Consider the following 22,411-nt stretch of genomic DNA (forward strand, 5'->3'; position numbering starts at 1 on the left):
TTTCACTCTGTTGCAAATCAAATTCAACCTTTCACAAATAAATTACTTTTAAGTAAGTTTTCGTAAAAAAAAAATCAGATAAAATGTAAATTAATTGTTAAGAAATTCAAAATTTTATTTACTGCAAACATGTACATCAAATACATATTTAAAAGTAATTACTAATTCATTAACTTTGTAATGTGGAGAAAACTGTGAGTATATACGTATATTCATTATAGCCATTTTCTGATTAATGAATTTTAGAAATAAAAGTACATATTTATTGAAGCGTATTGCTCTAGAGGACCAAAAAAAATGTTATACTTCTGTTCCAAAGATACCGAAGATCCAAATCTTCAAAATAGGTAAAAAGAATTTCATATTTACATATTTTCTTGCAATACTAAACCCTGGTATACCCACAGGGTTAATATTGATACATTGATGTACGATTACATTTTCGTAAAATTGTTTATCCCGGTATGTTTAATTAATCACTAATTCAGACAATTTGTAATATTTCAAGGCAAAGGGCGGGTTTAATAACGTCGGCAGAAAAAAAATACAGCACGAACGGAATTCAGGCGAGGAAACAAGAAAATCGTTCGATTCTGGATTAGTGGTGGAGCGGTGCGATGTTACGGGGGGGCGTCACGCCGCCTTATGAAATATTGCGGCAATATACGTTTACCGTCTCGTGTGGATTACCGGCTCGCTGGACGATATCTCATATCGGCCGCCGGACATCGTCGATATGCGACGAATGAGACCAGGTATGCCAGACTCGCAGGTTTCAGATGATCGCTCCGCCGTATTATTGCTTGTACCGTCTCCTTCCGCCTCTATATGATACCAATATTCCCAATAACGCTACCTAGCAGGCTGCACGACTGAGACGTTCCCCTGCTAGCCAGCAGGACCGTCGAATACCAAGGGAACATCCACTTCTTGACAATGGGTCCGGAGCTGCCTTTAGAATTTCCAAAATTCCACGTTTAGGGGATGGCTCTTCTTGATCCTTCGCTCGACACCAAGTTTCGGACCACTAAAATCTCTTTAACGTGCACTGTTTTTCAATCTTCCATTCAAGCCTCTCCAATTCCATGTTTCTGACCAACAGCAATTTTTTCAAAAAATTTCTCTCACGTCAATTTCTCGAAAATATTCAGGTGATTTGGTTCAAACAATAGTTATCATCTTTTTAAAAGTGTCTGAATGTTTTCCAGGTCCTAGAACAGAGGATTACATCGAAATGCTAATTTTCCAAATTAAACGGCCCAGCTCCCAAACACGAGTCGTGGCTGTAGGGGCGGATGGAAGCAATCTTGCGCAACAAATTTCAAGTAAACCTGACCTAAATCAGCGGATGTCTTGGTCGGAGGGTGTCCAGGATCACCGATGTCACGGGGCACGCGGCGACACCTTGGAACGAGCTACGGCAATAAAACACAGTAACCCCGTGAATAATCATAACGCGTTGTCGAGCCCATAAACTGCACAAAGGGCCCCGAGCAAGCCACCCTCGCTCGTCGACGGTGGTCCCGGTTCTATGGCGTTTCTGACCCCATGGCGATATCTGTTCAGGAATCGCGCGTGTCCCACTCATTAACGGCATTCGCCGCGGAGTACACGTTGTTTGACGATCATTCTCCACACGCCGTCGTCAGGCGGGAGGAACAAGCCGATCGAATGCCCGTGTTTGTGTACCCTTCGCGGGGGACCCAGACCGCGGCCCTTTATTCTGCCCAGGGTGAGCTTAACAAATGAGGATCGGTGACGTTCGCCTGCTTTGACTGATTCTTCACTGATTGATGATCTAAGTGCATTAGAGGGTGGATTGTGGAACGAAGTTTCCTGCGAAGCGGAAGAGGCGTTTTCAAGTTATGCCTTTGTTCTCGCCGTAGCGGCGTTCCGGATTTTTAGCTCGTCGAGTTCGGAAAAAGGATTTCTCCAAAGTTATTAGTAGCCTGCGGATGTTTATGCATTTTCAAGTTTCGTAGAAGAATTTCAAGAAAGTGGATTAAATAGAATCTTATTTTCCGTGGTAGTAGCCTTTTTTACATCTGAAATGAATTAAAATCGTACTAAATTCTGTCATATTTTAACCTAGCATTTATTGGAAATTTTCGAAAGATATAATTTCATAAAACAATCTCAATTTTTTCAAATTGAATTTATTGGTGAAACTATTGACGTCGAAAACGAGATTTATTTATTTTATTTGTAGATAATAATTCTTGTCTATAATGATATTGTTCGAGGTGTTATGTAAAACGGTTTCGAAAGAATAGATCGAAATATTAAACTTCCAGAGGCGGGTTCGGTTGCGCCGTTAGAACTACGTGTTTTCGACTAGTGCTTACCGCATCGAAATCCAAATACTAGCAACGTTTCGCAACGCTGCTTCCTGTTTCCTGGGCTCGGCCTCGGGTACTAATGCAGAAACTTGTACTTCCTGTGTAATGCAACTTGATCGTTTTCGGGAACGTCAGCGAATTTCGTGGAACGCGCCGTACCGTTGACACGAAACCGATTTCACCGTCTGCTCCGCTGTTCTTTCAGAAATCGCTCGACGAAACTCTTCGCGTTTCATTCATCCATTCCAGAAATACAGCATCGCGAATCAAACGTTGATTCCATTAATTCCATGACGCAAATATTCTCTCTCTTTTATTGAAAAACATTAGAAACGTGCACTAACGTTCTCGAAGCAGCTTGAAATAATGTTTCAATTATTAGATCAGCTGATTGTGGAATGTCAGATTTCAAAACGATTTTTTGTTAAATGCAAAGTTGCTTGTCGGATTCTCAGTTCTTCAAAAATTGTACAATTCTTCATGTATTAATTGTCTAGTGACATACAGCTCCTCGACATTCAATTTAAAATCATTCGAACATAATACATAAAATATTGCAATGCTTTTCGAGCAACAATCAGAACATCGAACGGCACAAGACGAAGCGGAGGTTCGACTCGGGTCTGCTAAAATCGGTATGAATCGAATCAAAGCTTCATCTCCGCTGCCAGAGCTGTCTGCGGCAAAGACCCGCGTCGAATCTGTTCGGAATCGAGGATCAGGGTGGTTCGCGGACGCGACAACAGCAATTTCCCTTTGGATTATTATCTAGCGTGGTGTAGCGAAGCGATTTCACGGGGCAGGAAGGAATCCCTGGGGTTCGGTCATCGAACACGACACACTTAGCGCTGGGACAGGTCTGGCTTGGCCGAGAGCGTTGCCAGAGCGCCGCTCCTTTTAATGCTCGGCCTTTGCTCCGAATTTATGTGCCGTCCCGTACAGTTTAATTCGGATTAAACTTATACTGCAAGGAACGAATTAAAGGGATTTGCGATTGGACACGTTGTATATGGACGGTCGCCGTTCTGTCGGGGCAAACGGCGAGAGGATCGGGAGAGCCTGCTGGATCCTGGCTGCGCCCGACGTCGCACCAGTCAATTTGATTTATCGGCACGACGCCTCGCCTCGCTCCGCGTCGCGACGCCTCTAACCTTCTCCCAGAATGCCTCTCTCTCTCTCTCTCTTTTCCCCTCTGTTTCCCATCCTCTTACTCTTCTGTCGATGTATCTCTTTCACTCTTCCTTCGTTTCTGGCTGGCGTTCCTCGTTGCCTCTGCTACACGCACACAAGCCAGTCAGACTATTCGACGTCGTCGTCTACCGGCATATCCGGTTTATCTTTTACCGGTAGACAAGTCCATTTAACTTCCAGGGCACCTGGACCTGCGTCGGCTCTCGCCTGCCACTGACCTGCCACTCCGATGAATAGAATCTTCACGGAGATAGCCGCTCGAGGTCAGAAATCTAAACCAGATTTCGCGGACCCCCTCATCTGGATCCAGCCTCTGAGATCTCGAGTCCCCGTGGTTTTCTCGGTAATTCTGAATGATTAGTAGTGGAATGAAGCTACTCTTCGGGTGTGTTCTGTCGAGAAAACGCTGGACAATAAATTGACACGACTTACACGGATGGCGTCTAATAAGAGTCAGTGACGAAACCGGGCTCAATTTCGTCTGCGAGCCCAAGCGCCATTTCATCCCGGGTAAGCGCCGACTTCTAATTACAGTAACGAGAAACAATATAAGAAGAGAACCGATACGATGGCAGCCAGCAAATGGGCAACCCGATAAGCCGGCAGCGGTCTTCCCGTTGGACGCCGACTTCTTTCTCGTTCCTCTAATCCGATGAAAATTATAAAGGGAGGCTTTCAGGTCTGGGCGAGCCGAGGGGTATGAAGGCGTGCGAGAGGGGCTTCGAAGCGGGGATTGTCGGAGGACAGAAGTTCCTCTCTACGCCGGTACTCGCTTGCTACCGGTGTATAACGCGTTTTAGAGATGACCCAGAACCGTGGAGGCGGGGCGACTCACGGCTGAGCGCGGATGAGCCGGATTAGCTCCTTACCCCCTTAGCTCGTGCCTATAACTGCTGATGAATACGGATTAAGGGAGCACTGGCTGTGCACGAAGTGCGAAGCTGCTGGTCTCTCGCGCGACTCCGGCAACCCTCCCGGGCTGATTTCCTACCCCCATAGACGGAGAAAACGCTCGAGCAAACCTAACCTACCTCCCCCATCTCCCCTCCTCGTCCACTCCCGTCGCGAAGAGGAGCACGTTAATCCCTCTTGCAGGACCAAACACTCCTTAGTTCGAGATTAACTCCGGCCCGCCGGAGGCTGGCTATCCTCCGGCTTTCTCCACGGACTCGCGATCGTACACCTAATTAATGCAAGAATCCCGCGCAAGGACACGCGGATGGAATTAGGGCCGCGACGCAGAATTGGTCGACTACCGAACACTGTGTTACGGAATCAGCCGAAGTCGACTGAAACGAACGTAGCCAGTGAAACCACTTTTCTCTAGGCTTAGTTCCTTCAGCTGGTGGCAAGCTTAATCCTTCAGGCTCGAGGCTATTGTATCGTGACTCCAGAAGTCAGGCGTTTCGGTTTATTTGCAATATCTTCAAATGTACTGGAAGCATATTTTTATTCAAACTTTATTCTTTCATAACTGACGGAGAAAACAATCTATTAATCTCAACTTCTAACCATTGTAATCAGCCTCATGGGAGTTAAGGTTCACAGCGACTCCAAAGCCGTTCGTCGCCTGTTAAGTAAGTTCGCCCCGAAAGTGTCGAATTCACCGAAGAGTCTGGTTCATCGGGGTCGAAATTAATTCCGGGATCGTGCAGCAGTAGCGCATCGCGCGACACACGGTCGAGCAGCCTCGCAGGAACCCGACGGAGGTTTCAAAAGCCTTTGGATCCTCCGGGAAAGTTTTCCGGGTGGCAAGTCGCAGCTTCGAAAGCAAGCTGTGCCGGCCGGGATAAACACGGAGGCGGGATTCTCCGTTCCAGTTGAGAAAAAGATCGCGCCGTCGCTTTATTTAACCAACGGCTTACTAATTATTTGCGGATAATCCTCGGGTCCTGGGCGGCGAGTTTTCGGACGCCTGGTTGATCCGCGACGTTTGACAACCTAGCAGATTAACTTCTCGCCAAGGTACCGGCAAATCTTCCGTAAACAGGCCGAATCTGTTTAGGATTTCGGCTGCAGGGGGCGGGTCTCCGATCGGTCGGGGAATCCTCTTAGGAAATTACTCGATCTAATCGGCCGGCTAACCGGCGTCGAATCGAAAGAGCGCTCTCCCAGTCTCGCGAGAGTTCCCGGCAGCGATTTCATCGCGATCTCATCGCCAGCCTCCCTTTCGTTCTTTTCTGGGTCGCTGGAGGAAAAAGAAATGGCGTCGAGGAGACGCTCCCCTCTCCAGGGGAGACCGCGGGGTCGGCGAAATCCGCAACATCGTCGAGGGGTCGACTTGGCGGATAGTAAAGAGGAATAAACTCGCGGAGGTGGCTCGTGCATCCGGCAACTCTCCTCGCAGGCCAGACCCCTCGATTTTAGCGGAGCGGTGCAGTTCCCTCCGCCTCCGCAACCCTCCGACGGATTCTCGTTCGGCACTTTCCTCGAGCACACCCCCGCAACCCCCTCTCGCCCTCGTAGGGACGAAATGAAACCCTCAATATCGGTGATTGCTGCCGCAAGACGCTTCTTTGCCTCTCCGGAACGGGAACGTTCCGAGCGGAAAAAGGATCCGGAACCCTGCTCTCTCTCTTTCGCTCTCTTCGTCTTTCTTCTTTCCATCCCCGTTCCCCATCTACCTCGCACCGCCACGATGATACCTATCCACCCCTGTCGGCCCGCAAACTCTCTCCTTCTTGCGCGAAACGAAGGGATGTTGACTCGCTGCTCGGCTCCAACTTTTATGGAGATGCATCCTCTAATATATCCGGGCCCCGCTTGCTCGCGCTTGTGTTTGACGAGCGTACTTCGCGAAGTATATTATCCGCCGAGACCTCGTCCTCCTTCGGCAACTCTGCCTTCTTTATCCTCTCTCTCTCTGCAACCCTCCCTCCCTATCCCTTCTCGCCGCCACTTTATCCGCGACCGGCCTCCGAACCACCCCCCCTACCAACCCCCACGATCTTCTTACCGGAGAATCACTCGAACGTGATTTCCGGTGAGGATAGTACCTTCTAACGAAGGTGGGGGTGACTTTGCGCCGCGTGCTCCAAGGAGAGAGCTATTTCTTTGTGGCCGATGCTATTACTCCAGGGGTGGTTTGCGTATGGCGAATCGGGCACCGTCTTCCGGCCTCAAAGAGAGTACCGGTAATAGATTGGCTGTTGAAGCTGCTTTATGAGGTCGGATTTGTGCCCAGCGGAAAATCGAAGACTGTGATGCTTGACTCTTTCAAGGAATTTTGTTTGCGATTGCTTGCTACTATTTAATTGGAATGGACCGCAAAATTTGTGACCAAGAATGTCACTACTTGGGTGCGGGTTCTATGCAATTATGACAAAAATTAGTAGATCAAAATTGAAATAATTTTTACTTCTTTACAGATCGCGTCTATGTTTCTCGCGAATTGAACGAAACGTTTTAGGAAAGCAGTGTAAAGTTTCATGACTAGACTACAGATTTTGTCGATGAAGAGAATGCTATTAATTTTTACCAAGATTGATAATGATTGCATAGATTTTCAGGTCGATCAGACCGGAAAAGAGATCCCTTCCGCCTATCGGTGTGTCTCCCGAACGAGATGATCTTTTGCTTTGTCATTCGACCACCAGCACGGCAACTTTCCAGTTTCCGCCCTCGGGGGATTGTTCGACGAGAAGAAATAGGGTCGCCTGGAACTCCGAGAGGGTCGGACTTTCCGTTCCTCCCGTTTTTTCCGATATAAATAGCCTTAATTAGCGGCCGCTCATTGGCTACGGTTAATGGATCGTCAGATCGCGATACGTTTAACCGTTCGCTTTAACGATCACTCTTAAACCGCGTCGGTCTATCCCGTTCTCCTCCCGTTCTTTTCGGGTAAGAGCTTTATCTCGTTTGTCGAATATTTCGAACGTCCGATAATTAAACTCGAATCGACGAATAATCACGGAGTTTTCAAATCGTGAAAAATTGGAAGAACTAATTGTCCTAACTGGTCTGGGATTTTTTAGTCCGAGAGACAATTATAAATTTTAAAATCTCTCGTATTTCAGAAAATTTTAATTCGATTAGGAAGATTAGTATGGTATCTCATAGGCTGAGGAAACAGTGGAGCACTTAAATATAAATTTATATTTCGTCTCTTAATAATTATAATAAATTAATATTTCACCTACCAGATTTTTGTCATAAATGTATAAAGTCCGCGGTCTAAACGTTTCTCACGGTTTGTCAATTTTCCGAGGCTAATAATCAGTGTACGCGGTGAGAATTGAAAGTCGAATTTATCGATTTCCTGGTGCTTCCATTTTCGGTCGCCCTGGGTCTCAAGAGATAATTGCATTCCAGAATTGCGGCGTTCACGTGTACCCACGTATCGACAGTCGTTTAAAGGCGGGGCTCCTGTCTGCTAACGAAGCAGCGGTGTCCGACCAGACATAAGCCGGTTTAATACCCTTAAATGAAAACAATACGATGTCGGCGAGCGGATAATACTTCCGGCCGTAAGTTAAGGCGAGCCGGTCAGACAGACGAGAAAGTCGATGGCTAGACTTGACTTCAGGTGTAGATCTCGACTGGACATGTGTCTCGGAGAACAACTTCTAAATTACAATGGAGCTTATATAATTCTCCAACTATAGCCACAAGAGCCCCTACACACTACCAAATATTTTATTATCGCCTTATATTATTCCAAATATAATTCTCATGTTCTAAATTAATCTCTATTATAAAACAAATTAAATACTCAAGGGTCACTTTAAAATTAAAAAACAGGTTCCATCGAAAGTAGACTTCATCGATAGCAACTTCAATTTACAGAGACATTAATCGACAAATGTCATGACGAGGTCTAGTTTCTCTGCACAATTACCGAAGGGTCCCAGCAATCGCGATCACTTCACAATGACCTGCTGCGAAAGTAGGGGGTCCGTGCGATCTACAAGGGGGCTGAAAAGTGGTCCGGAAGACCGAGAGCAAGCGTCCGCGAGTCGAGTCGCCGAAGAGGGTGGGGGAAGACAGGCCCCGAGGGAGACAAAAGGGGGGAGTAGTCGCGGGCCCCGAGGCCCCTGGGCAGGATTTATGCGGGCTTGGGGCTCGGAGTCGGCGCTGGCGCCAGCGGCGGCCGCTGCCGTTCCTCCGGGCCCGCGGATGCCGCAATAACTTGCATTGTGTACGCGAGGGCCTCCGCGTAGGAATCTAACCCGGCGGGCCCGCGGGTCAAGCCGGCAGAAGACAGCAAACGCCGAACGAGAAGACACGGACCGGCCGGACATTATGCCGGAGAGGATGCTTTTCTAGAAGGCCGGCTGGCCTGGCTTGCGCGCCGTGTAATCGAGCCGCCTACTACTCTCGAGGCTTCCTTCATCCTCCGCCCCCGGTGTGGGTCCTCCTTCGCGTCGTCACGAGTTCCGTGTCCAGCAACGGGGAGGTTTGATGTTGGTACGGATCGGATATGGGGAAATGGTCAGGTAAACCTGGCTGCCTTCTAACGTGCCGATGGAAATTAGTCGCGTTTGTGTTGTCCGCTGGAGTTTAGAGGATGGGGTGCTTGCTGCGAGTTGGCTGATGGACGTCTTCTGGTTGGGAATGCTGCAGGATTAGCTGTACGTTTCGTTTTATCGTATTGATGCTTCTTGGTATTTGATTTTGAGTAGCTAACAGAGGTCTTCCATTTGGAACACTCTAGAAAAAGTTCTGCAAACCTACGCCATATAAAAATCCAATAGACCGCCAACATTTTCCATGGATCCCGTTAAAACGGACCCTACAATAGTTCGCGCAGGAAAGTAAGCCGGTATAAAAGGGATCGGCAGTGTGTCCGAGCAGCATTTGTCAAACCGCGGAGCTTATACCAGCGAGGCGTACCGCGCAATCGCCTCGGCCGGCCGCAAAATCCAGCTCGTTCGCGGTCTGGAAGGAGGCGGCCGAGATGTTGGGGCGCACCTGCAACAAACGATATCGTATTCGCGCGTGGCCGGCGTGGACCACACCATGAATGGAGGCTGGGGTATACGACGATCCAGTTCAGCCGGTAACAGGGAGGCAAAAGGCAGGAAGGCAAGCAGGCAGGCAAGCAAGCAAGCAAGCAAGCAGTCAGGAAGGCAAGCCAGCAAGCACAGGATCGGAGCATCAGCAGATCCCTTTTTGCGGCGCGCGTAGCCGCCGCGTTATTGTCTGTCCGACGAAAAAGGATTTATCCGTCCGGCATCTCCCGCGATCTCTTCCCCTCTGTTTCGCCCCCTCTCTTCATGACGGAGATCCACACGGTGCCCCATTCTCCGGCACGTACTTTGTCCCACCTCGAGGCGAGGCGCTGCTGCATAATGTAACAACGGTTCTTCGCCCGGGCGAAACGTCAAAGCCAGTGTGTTTCGCGAAGATTTAGGGAGGGTGGGGTTCCTCGGGTTATGAGTTATGAGCTCGACTGGTCTCTATCTATCTCTCCCTCTCATCCGTATCTCTCTCTTTCTTCTCGCGGCTGCTGCCCACACCCTCTCCTCTCCCTCCCGTTTGTCTCTCTTACGCGTGGCCCTTGATCCACGCGATACCACCGAGACTCATTGTGTCCCTGGCTGACTGGCTGCCTCTTCTGCCCGAACAACGACCCGAACAACGCCAAACAACGGGTCGGATCTCTAACCGCGGTTCCTCCCACCGCCACACTAGGATCGTCTGACCGCTCTTCTCAACCGGAGAAGCTACTGAATCGGCCCCGGGGAGATTGCCACGCTTGATGAAGAGGTGGAGAAGAGCCCCGGGACCCCAGCCGCAGGGAGAAGAAGAAGAGTTTCGCCCATTGTCCCGGTGATAATTCCAGTTGCACGCGATACCCCGGAGTTGAAATCCTAGAGGAGGCCCCGCTGCCTTCCTCCCCCTCCCTTCCTCCACCCTGTTCATCGCGAGGATTCCATTCTCCAGAGGTTCCAAGCTCGTTCGGGTGGTCCCCGATCCGATCCGCGGCGTGAAGCTGCTCGCGCGCAGCACGGTAGCCAACGCTGCAGCTTCTCAACTAAGCCTAAGAACGCCTTATCTGACGCATCATCTGCCTACCGACTTGACTCTATCTCTGGCCCTCGTCTTCTTCCTTCAGCTTCCTCTCCCCTTCTTCTCCTCTCCTCTCGTCTCTTCCCTCGGGTTACGCTTCTGCCACCCGCCCGGTGGCTTATGGGGGACCAGGGGCCACCGCGTAGAGTTTCTAATACCTGTTCACTCGCGCCGCGAGATATCCGTGAGATATACCTCGAACGAAGATCCCAGATCATTACCGCGATTGATTTCCGATGCGAACCGACTTAATGGCGTGTCGCTCGCGGACCTATCGCGGAATCTTCGCCTAACAGGTACCTCGATGCTGAATGCAACGGCATTCGGAAAATTCGCTAGGTTCGGCGACGTTAACGCATTCGTTGCTAACCAGATTTCTATTAGTTTCGTACGAAAATTCGGTTTCAACATCAGGAAGAGAAATTCCAGTAAATCCTCACTCAATCATCCCCCAATTATCCACTTATCAGGCTCGCCGGAGAATCTCTCCGAGATCAACACCATCTGCGACTCGGCCGGAAGTCCTCGGTGTTTGATCTTGATTTAGTTTGCCCCACTAATCTGACTATCCCTGCCGAATATACGTGTTCCACGGGAGTCCACGTTGTCGGACCCCCCAGTAGTCGCAGGCAACTTACTATTCCACATAATACGCGCTCATATCTCAGGATTATAAGGTAGCCTGAGAGACAGCCTGCCTTCAGGGTGGGGAAGAAAAGAGACCGAGAAACGGATAACCCGGAGAGCAACGAGAAAAGAAAGAGAGACAGAACGATGGGGAGTAAAGGAGAGTGTGGAGGACGCATCTCGAAGAGTGGTCCATTCCAGCGTGACTTCGGGACGAGAAAGGGCAAGCGGTGTTCGGCGTGACGTGGCTTTAGGAGGTTCATGCCCGGCTTGTACCGAGTGACGATACGCCTTAAATCCGGCGACACGAGCTACGAGGACCGAGCGGGTGGAACGGGGGGTGGCTTTCAGCGTGCAACGCGAGCATGTGTAATAAGGGCCGAAGAATTCGCTCGGCTGGCGTCGACGGGAATGCCAACTATGGCGTCCGCGTTCCCTAGCTGCACCAAGGACTTCCGAGGTCGATGCATTCGCGGCGAGATTTCCAGCTCGCTCGACCTGCGCCTGGATTTTCTTTCTCGAATTTGTCGATTCCAGTGCTCTGCTTCTGACAGCAAAGTCTTGATCCGAAGAGTAGCTAGAGATGAGATGTTTGCGAATTTATTTACTCGTGTCCCTTCTGTCGGTTTAAACTTCTAAAAAATTGAAATTCCATTTTGAAATAGCCTAGTGTATTTTACCCGGAACATCCACAGCGAATTTCTGACTAATAAGGACCCGACAACGGCTAACAAAGCACAACGAGCTCGACGCAACAAGGAGAGGACCCTCCACTGTGCGAGCAGCTCAACTCCGGCAAAGTGGTGCACACATGTAAATCAAATTAATCGAAATATCGTTGGCGCAGTATAGTCGGTGAGTGGGTACAAATACCAGTACAAAAAGGATCCGCGTCGTCGAGTGAATTCGAGCCGGGAAACGGGTTGGGGAGAGAGGGGGCCCAGAAAGTCCCTCTCCGAGGCGGCCGAAACGTTATTACACCGGCGAACCAGTTAGGATACAAGGGCACGTCTGTAAGGTCGGATCGAGGAGTTAAGGAAACTACCGACTACCGAAGGCAGTTGATACGAAACTAGTTTCGCGGCCTAGGATACACGTCGGAGGTCTGCGTGCACACAGAGAAATCCAGAGTGAGAGGGAGAGAGAGAGAGAGGGTGAAACGAGGGTACGGAACAGGGTTGAAAGTCGGTGCGAGGAGCTGCCAAGGGGCGGAGGAGCGAGACGGAAGGGGGGCGTCGACTGTTTGTCCTTCGAATGGAAGTTCTGGGGGTTGAGGGTGGCCGTTCCCCGGGTTTCGAGTGGTACTTACCGAATCGACACGGGCCAACTCAATACATCAAAGACCTTCTAGCCAACAGCCGTGGTTATATGGAGCGACGGGGGCTCCGCCGCTTGCCACCTCCGATGTCCATACATAATCATGGGCCGTCTTTGTCCCTCGAAATTGATTTATTATTCAAAGTGACGCGTGTTTCACAATGTGTATTTACCACGATACGGTTTCGGGCGTGAAACACGTCGGGCCCTCTACGGACACCGTTGACCACCTTTGTACGCGTCCGCCTAACCCGCATATACGATGCTCAAGCCGCCGCCCACCCCCCACGGACGACGTGAAGAAATTTACCTTTAACTTAGACAGCTTGTCCCGGCGACCGGCGCACTTTGAATGTCGATCAACGACCGTGGAATACATTTTCGACACGAGCGCCGATGGTCTTGCGGCCGCCGACCTTTTTCCCTCCGACCAATCTGTTTGCCTCGAGCGCAATCGCTATCGATCGAGACGCCCTCTCGACGAGTCGATTAACCCGAATTTAGACTTTTCACTTTCGACGTACATCCCTCGGACTACACGATGAAACAATCAAAAGAGAACTATGCATTATACGTCAAAGTCTTAAACACTGTAAAAAGATCCTCCTGCATTATTCAAATAATTTAATAATATTATTTTTTATAAAACTTTCACCTAATTTGTCATTATCTAATAATTGACTGTTTTCACCGTCGCCATTTTTTCATTAAATGGCGCAAATGTAAGAACGTTGAGTACAAACAAAATGTCAATGTGATACATTCGATTCAAGTGTGTTAGGTCTCGTATGACAGGGAGAAGGGATGAATCTTTTCTTTTTGCAAATGTGTCGATTCGTCGATCGATCCCGAAGGACTCGTGCACGGAGGTAATTGTAAGGAGTAGGTTGCAAACCGCGAGCCTCGGTAGCAAGCGAAAATATTGACAGAAAACAACCGTCCGAAGTTAATTAAACTCGGTGAGCTGTGTTTCCCGGTGCCTTCGCTCGCCCGGCCGGCATACACTTCGAGTAGTAATTTCCTGATGGTGTGTACGTGGATCCTGGCGACCGAACGAAGTGGACAAACAGTAAGTTTCCCCCAGTGGTACGTGTTTCTGATCCGAAATTGTGTTCTTATATATACACGTGCGCGTCCCCTACAACTCCCACGCGAGTCTTTGTTCGAGACTACAGGACTTGACAAAAGTGCTGGGACGGTATTCCTTTCTCTGTTGTTTGCGTACTCGGAGCTGAATTTTAAAGCACGGTAAAAATTATGGACGAGGAAAATCCTTCAGAAATCATTATTTTTAATATCTCATTTATTTGAATTTATTTGTGTTTAATTAAAATGTTTTTATCTAATTGAGAAATGTGCGATTTCTCCGGAAGAAAATGCGCAGGAAGGAAATTTGATTGTAACGTGTTTTGTTCACGAGAAAATCGAGTCTGAAACTACGCCCGTTTAGTTTCCATTCGTGTTCTCTCTTGTCGGTGAAAATAAATACTCTCGGCGACATAATTTACTGTCGGCGTAAATCAGCGAATACCCAGATAAACAAATACATTTTTTAACCTGTTGCGTTATTTTCCACCGTATCGGGTTTCGTGTTCACGAGCACAAATAAAGACAACAAACAGTGAAAGCTGTATTTGTAAAAGCATTGTGTCAAGTGCACGCAGCTTGTGGAAATACGAAATTAAAAAAATGTACAGAGAATTTAAAGTTATTTTATTACCGCCATTGGGACATCAATAAAAATGCGTGGGAACGTGTAACCCGTATTTAATTGAGCTCTAAATCAGAGGGATTTATTTTCTAAAACGAAAAATTCACTTAAAACGTGAAGTAATCTCTTACGAAAAATAATCTCAGTTAAATCGTCAGGGGGTTGATAAGTATAAATATCCTTACGTGTCCATGATATACAGTAAAAATGAAATTTCTCAGGTTTTGTGCATATAAGACAAACAAACCAATGTCAATCTTTGATCATGATTACTCTAAAATATTAAACACAGTCAACCTGGAAACATTATCTGGTCGAAGAATACTATCCGATCAGAACTTTATTTTTAATTTGCTGAATTAATTACCTGAACGTGTTTTGAGAAGGAGAGCAGGATTTCAAACAATGAAATCCAAATCCACATATGGAGTAATAAATCCTTTAAATCGCATTATTGCAAGCTCAAACATACTTTATAATAATATTGATTTTTTAATGGCACGTTACAGGTATTCGAAAGAAAATTATGCAAGATATTATTTGTTAATATCGTACTGTTATCGCTTGTCCCTTCCTATGTATATTTTAGGTTAAGACTTTTTTTTTGTTATGTTTCTTTTTGTTTTTATTAGTTCTACTGTAAACATTTGTATAAAAGGACCTCGGTCCCTATATAGTAATAATAATAATAATAAATTGAAAAATCTGTCGCGGCATCTGCGAGTCGTGAAGACCCGGTGTCCCGTTCGCCGCATTACACTTGCACCCCCGGCATCAGACGACAGCTTACTAGAAGAGCGGGGATGGTTGGCGGAATAAAATGAGAAGGTAACGAACGAGGTGTTGGTTCGCGAGGAGGCAGTTTCGGTAGGTGGTTTTGCGTGATCGCATGCACGGCAGAGAGGCGGACGAGATTGATATTGGTTCCTGAGCGAGCCGAGGAAAACGGTATGGGTTCGGAGGGCGGTTCGCTGATATTGGGCATTCAATCCTAGCCAACCCCGATTCTCTCACGCGCCCCTAACAACGCATTAACATGCATGAGGCCTGCGTGATTGTTTTACCCTAACCCGCCGCCCGCTGCTGCCCTCCCTGCCAACCGTGTGCCCTCTGCCGCCACTGCCACCCCCTATCTACCCCCTCGCAACCCCCCCTCCTGAAACCCCCTTGCAGCCCCCCTCTCGCACATCCCCATCCTCGAATCTGAGTAGGCAGCGGATCGTTGCCGGCGAAAACTCTGCCGGCTCGCTGTGCGTGCATCCAATGCAAATTTAATGTTGAATATCAATGGCCAAACGCGGTTCAAGCCGCTATCGCCGGAGCGCGGAGATGAAACGGACCCGGCCGGCTCGTTAACGATATTCTCCCCCGCTGTTGTTGACAGTTTTTTGCGCGGAACCGTGATTCCGCGCCGCCGTTAATTTCGAGCATGGCGTAATTTCGACGAAATTTTTATCGCCCTCCACCGACGGCTACGAGGCCGGCACTTTTGAACCGCGCTCGAAAACCCGACCACCACCGCCATCATCGCCCACACCACCACCACCACCGCCACCACCACCGCCGCTACCCCCTACCAACGACCCTGTGCTGTATCGAACTTTTGGTCGGAAGTATGACACGGCTCGATAGATGAAAACCGGGGGATCAAACAATGATCCTTTGTCGAAAAATGCTAATTTGCCGGGAAGAAAGCTGTATCGCTTTTTGCACGGCCCCCGGGCCAGCCCCCTTTTTCGGCCGGTTTATTGGATGTGTTACATGAGGGAAATTAATGGCGGGACTCCGCCGTGTGTACTGTATTTCGATTATTTTTGTGCCTCCGGTTTTATTGAAGAGCCGTGTGGTTTTAGTAATAATTTTGGTTAAAAGTGTATATTGGATAACCGCAGGAATTGAAATTTCTATGTATTATGAGAACATGCTACAGGGGATGTGATTTCTCCTACAACTTTAATCGCTATTCACCAATTGCTAAAAATCTTATGACAGCATAAATACATTTTCCGATCATCTGTGACACTCTCAGAGTCGCGAGCGCATTCTCCGGCCTCGCTCCGTCGGATAAAACTTTAACTATACGATTTTTTCCAGAGGATTTTTTCCCCGCAAAGGTTCTCCTCAGCCCGGCTGCAGTTCCAAGCAGTAATAAACATAAAACAGTTTTTTTTTTCTCATTCGAGTAGGTAACGTGAGAGAGAATCTATTCGTATACACACACGAAGCAGTAATTCCCGGTGGCCGTAATACCCGCAGGTTATCCCCGAAAGTATATCCGCGGAATGATAACATGGATTTGCCGATAAACGTTATCGATCCCAACCCCCCCTTGCTCGCCAACCGCTTTCCACGTTAGAACGGGCCGCGATAATATAGTCGTTGTAAAATTATGGCCGCTATCGTCTCTCTCTTTCGCGGGGGCGGCGCTCTCTTGCTTCTCCGCGGAGATCGAACCCTCTCGTTTTCGCGTTATAGGTGCTACCACACTCCGAGCCTATGAATACTAAGCAGTTTATAAAAATGTTGATTTAGCACCTTTGCCAACTTATGCGCACCCGGCCGCCACCGCCGCCGGGTCGCTCGCCTAACCCCGGGACCTTTCTTTCTTCGACGTCTGCGTTCGTAGTTTTTATGCCGGCGAGCGCGATCGCCGTGGTGCTAAAACTTTCAAAGCGCACTCCATCGGAGGAATATGAAATTTCGGAAAATATTCGACCACGGGATACCGTTCCCGAGAACCCGGGTCTCGAACCATTGGCGAGCTGCAATTCTGTTTACGGAGTTGTCTGCAAGAGTTATGGTTCGTTCTATTCGATTTGATTGAATTTGTAAAAATTGTTTGGTACCAAGTCAAGCATACAATCTAGTAATCAGTTTTCCGATATTTTATTTCTTTATTAACCAACTTCGAAAAAGAAGGAGGTTACTCAATTCGATCTGTATGTGCCTTTTTTTTAATTCTTCGTTTTTTTTCTATGCATGTACACCGATTACGCAGACATGGCTGGACCAATCGGAATGAAACCTTTTGCATTTTGTAGAGTACGTCTCCCGGTTGGTCCCTTGAAAACAAATTTTGCATTTTTCATTCTTTGCGGTTTTTATTGCAAATAACTAATAAGACTGAAAAACCATCCAACGGTGTTCTACAAATTCTGCTCGTTCCGCTAAAAAGTGTGAAATAAAAAAATTTTATAAAAAAATTAAACTGACTTCGAAAAAACGCACTAAACAGTATGAAATAATTTCCATTTAATTTATGTGAATACTTAAATAACTTAAATGCCATACAATCTTTTCGGAGGCGGCGCAAAATTGAAAATTTTCCAAATGACAGATGTTAACTTGGACATCAGTAGGTGGGAAGAGAAGATACATTAATATGTGAAGCATATGTAGAAGAATTTAAGGATAAAAGGAAAAAAATTGTATTGTATTTAAGTTTGTGTGTATTCACATACATTAAATGGAAACTATTTCATACTGTTTAGTGCATTTTTTAGTGCGTTTTTTCGAAGTCGGTTTAATTTTTTTTTATAAAATTTTCGAAATACGAGAATGATCTCGACTTTTCGTATTACAATGAGAAGAGCCAAGCGACCAAGCCAAAGACATAACCCGATCCGAAACAGCGAGTATCCTCGTCATCCTCATCGACCACGCAGGACCTCACCCCTGGCTCGATGTGCAATCAATGAAGCGTCGATCGCAACGAGGACCTCCTGATAGCCGAGGATGATCCTTCGCCGGGGTATCTTCATCGAAGAAACCGTATCCAGGGTCCGCCTGTAGGCGAGATCAAAGGTCCGAGGCTGGATGGTCGTTTGCGGATGTTTTTAAGCATGACCGGAGCGAGGGGGGAGAGGATCCTCCTGAACCAAGTCCCTCTGTAACCTAATTTGATGTCCCTCCGGGTTCCCGGGGTCGCGCGAGTAGTCATCGAGAAGTGGGGTGGGGATAATTACCGATTAAAGAGATTAAATCCCGCGGCGTATCGATTCCTGGGCCTATAATCGAGCCGAAAGAGGCCTCGAGGGGGGGGGGGGGGCGATGGCGGAGAAAGAAGAGCCGAGAGGTGAACTGAGGCCGTGGTTACCAACTGGTTGGAGAGGGGGGCCATGGTTCAGAAGGGAGTACGGGGAACGGCGGGGTCGCCTTTGTTTCTGATTTGAGGGGCATCCTTACGAACGGGTTAGCCGCACCAGTGATCACCAACGCTAATTACAGCGGATCAGTCCGGACGAGTTTAAAACTCATTCCCTCCCCGGCGTTTTAAGCGGCGCGAAAGGGGCTTCCCGGCTCGCTGCTGATTGGCCGGCCGGGATGACACCAAAGTGCCCCAACATGGCGTCTTATCTGATTTCAACCGGGGGGGAAGAGGACAGGGCGGAACGTTATTACGACTTCCGGAGCCGTTTATTCGATTAATCCGAATTCGAGGAGTTTTCGTTTGCCCGGGGCTCCTAGCTCCCCCCTACACCCTCATCGCCACCCTTTAGTAATCTTCTGAGCCGTTCGTTCCGCTCGATGATGCGCTCCGCGGTTTGCAGATCCGCGAAACATCGGCTCGATGCCGTCGTTAACTAGGATCGCTCGATTTCCTTCAACATTTTCCCCGTCGAACCACCCCTACGACACTGGGTCTCTGCCTAGGAGATTCGATTGTCTTCGGTCGACGATTCTCATGCACGGATTATTCCCTGCTTGCTCCTCTGTAACAAAATGTACATGGATTTTGTATAACGTTGGACTGCGAATTTTACAAATCACATTAAAATTCTCTCGAATTGAAAACTCTGACAGACTCGCAACCGCAACTTCAATTTCCAAAAACCGGCGAAAGTCAATTTCATATCTCATCATCTCTTCCCACAGCACCGGATCAGATTCCTTTCAACTTTCCACGTCCCCACGAAAGCAATCATCCCCAGGACAACGCGACGACTTATACAAACGCGATTAGCCTACAAACCCAGGAAACGAGGTGCCCTGCCATACGGTCTCGTACGAGCCTGATTTGTCGAGGGACAATTCAGTAGTCGACTTTTCCAGGACATAGCTGAATCGGATCGCGTCCGCCATTGTAATTGAGCGCGGAGAATGCAACAGAAAAATTCTGCCATGAGGAACACGGGACACCGATGCTCATGCAGGAGGTCCTGTGACAGGACTCCGGTCTAAGGGAGCGAAGGGACACCGGAATCGGCAGGACATCGCGGGATACAGATGTTCTACAAAACAGCCGAGCCACCGAGTCGCTTATAATAGGCGACACCGGGTTTATACGAGGACGCTAAGTAGCAAGCCCGCAGGACTACCGGCACAATACCAGACCCTTCGTATATTTTGACTTTTTGACAGATGGCTGTTGGCTGCGAGCTGCCTCGGATGACTTCCGCACCGCGTGCGCGCCGCGATGAGAACGCCGAGGACGGGATGGCATTCAGACGAGCACGAAACGCTCCTGAATCATTTATCGGAGGGATTAAAGCCAGGAAAAAACGCCCGGGGGATCGCTGAATGCCTGTAGTTTTTACCTATGGAAAGCATACTGTCATTCCCGGATTGTACAATTTGTTGCTCGCCTTTGTCGCGACGGTGTCCTCCTTTGGGATCTTAGGATTGTTTGGTCGGGATGATAAATAGGCCTGGTGCATCGCCAAGCAATTTCGGACGTTTATGTCGCGAGTAGAAAATATATGTCTAGGCAGTAACGTCTGTGGTTCTAGAAAATGTTGATGTTTTCCATCAGGAAGACTGTAAGCAGAAACCCAGATCTCTAACAAGAACAATGTTCACATTCAGATCTCCCTGGAAAAGTTCAATGAATACCAAGTCCACAAACCAATCTTTGCGTCATTGAGCAGCTTAGCGTTTCCAGTCAATGGCCAGCTCGAACAGCTTAATGTGTCCACCACCTGGACCATCTATGTATACCGGCCACAAAAGGGGACAACACTGTCTCCCAGAAAGTCGTCTCATGAAGATTCAATTGGCACCTGAGATCCTCCTCCGTCGATTTAGCAGAATGATTGCACAAAGAGGAACCTTGCGGGAGTCTGGGCCAGTAGACGGCCCCGGAATGCTATTCGATGAGTCAAGTCCGGGTCGAACGGGCCCGGTAAACATCTCATCAGAGTAGAATGGGTCCTGCCACGAAGTCGACCAGTGTTTACAAAATCTGGTGGTCCAGTGTCCGCTAAACGTATCCACAGGTAAAGTTTGCTTCGGGTCTCTCAGCACGAGCACGCTCGCCGCGTGTTACCGATTCTTCGCCGGGAGTCTCCGGTCGTTCACAGGTCATCCCCCGACTCGTCCAGGGTCCCGGAACACCGGAGCTGGAAGAAATAATTGCCCGTAAAAGCCGCGTCGCCCCGCTAACTTCGTGAGCCGGCTGAATGGCGACGTGGCAGCGGGGGACGAGCTGTTGTGACCGTCGCCACAATGAAATCCTTCCAACAGGACACTGTGTAAACGCTTCCGCGCGGGAGGCCCGCGTGCTGATGACTACTTCTGCCCGCGAGTTGCTCCCACGAACGAGAATTCGATTCAGCTTTGTTGCCCGATCCGGCCGGAAAACGATGACTCTATCCCGATGGGACTCGACTGGCCCCGTTGCATCATCGCTTTCACTTTCTGACCTGGTTCCACCGGGCCACAGTCCTCCCACGATTTTCTGGGACCCTTTCAGCTCTGCCCTGTCCTGGGCTCTCGGAAAAGGGTTGGTTTTGTGGTTTAGCAAGCCAGTTTAATTTCCACAACTTTTTGAAATTGTAAGTACATTGAACAATCGAGGGAGACAATTTTTATTTTGCATAAAAATTCGCAGTCATCAGCTTTGTAGCTCTTGTCAAGAAGCACTTATCCAATGAATTTTAATTGTGACGTCCAAATATTGGGTTGGCAAGAAAGTAATTTTGTAATTTTGTTGTTGAAAGTAATATTTTCCTTTCTGTTCGATGATCTTTTGCCAAAAAGAATATATAAGAAGATATTTTATTCATTAAAGTTCATCGCTTGAATAAAGAAATTCGGTTTTACTTCGCCTGCAAATACCGAAATTACTATCTTGCCAACCCAATAAAATACATTCTACTATGCGAATATTCTACGCCGAATGTAATTTGATAATTCCATCCACTGCTTGAACACCAGGTTCGGTTTCATGAATGAAATTATTATATTTTAGGGCTCGTAAACGGCAGCGAATGCGTCGAATTCGCCGAAATATTTGTCGCGGCGAGCGAAGATTGCGCGGTCTGACTTCAGCGACATTGCAAATTGGAAACGGAGAGCGTACGATCGTCGGACGTGGCGATTCAGCTTGGGCCTCGATATTAAATCGCAAGCTGTTCGCGGAAAGCTGAAAGCACCTTTGGAACTGCTCATTCCGGCTCGGTCTCCATAGGATCCGGGCCGCGGTTCCGCAAGGTGTTCTCGGTGTAATTCGACCGGCGTAATTCTCGTAAAGTTCAATCGTTCGCGCGGCCATTCCGCCGTCGAATGGCTACTCCCCGCGGGCCGGCGATCAAATATCAGCGTATACACTTAAGCTCTTATGCAAACTGCATCCCGATGCACCGCGCGCGGTGCAATTTCGATCGCGCTCCGCCCGGAAACGCGCCATTACGAGCCACGGTAATGTTTATCAGTCGACGGTATATTAAAGAGTCTAAAGCGGGAATATTTTATCGGGGGTGGCGAAATAGGAGTGCATGGTAAATTTGAAAAGTTGGTAATGATTGAGGAGACGGTGAAATTGAATATTATAATTTATTGCTTATTGCGACAGGCACCGCGGCCCGCCATTCTCTGCCCGGAACGCGAGCGAGATTTTTGTGTTTCGCCGCGGATATCGAGCCCCGGTAATTTTATTAAATTTTTCGAGCCCTTTGATGCCTCGTTATTTCAATTACTTTCCGATTTCGTTGGGAACTGCGGCCGACGTCCAATATATTAAGTATGGTAATAATGAGACTGTAAATTTTCGTGCGTAAAAATTTTCAGTATTTTTCGAATATGAAATTAAAAATATCGATCTTATCTTATTTTATACTTTACAAAATTCGACGACCTCAGTAGGTTAAATGCACCAGTCTTGAAACGCTGTAATTAAACACAAATTTATACTTCTCGATCTCCATACAAGAGGCCAGAAAACCTGCGAAGAAAGAAGCAAGCCCCGGTCGTGTTAAAAACAGTCTTCCATGACTCA

Source organism: Lasioglossum baleicum, chromosome 9 (assembly GCF_051020765.1).
Source record: "Lasioglossum baleicum chromosome 9, iyLasBale1, whole genome shotgun sequence".
Taxonomy (NCBI): domain Eukaryota; kingdom Metazoa; phylum Arthropoda; class Insecta; order Hymenoptera; family Halictidae; genus Lasioglossum; species Lasioglossum baleicum.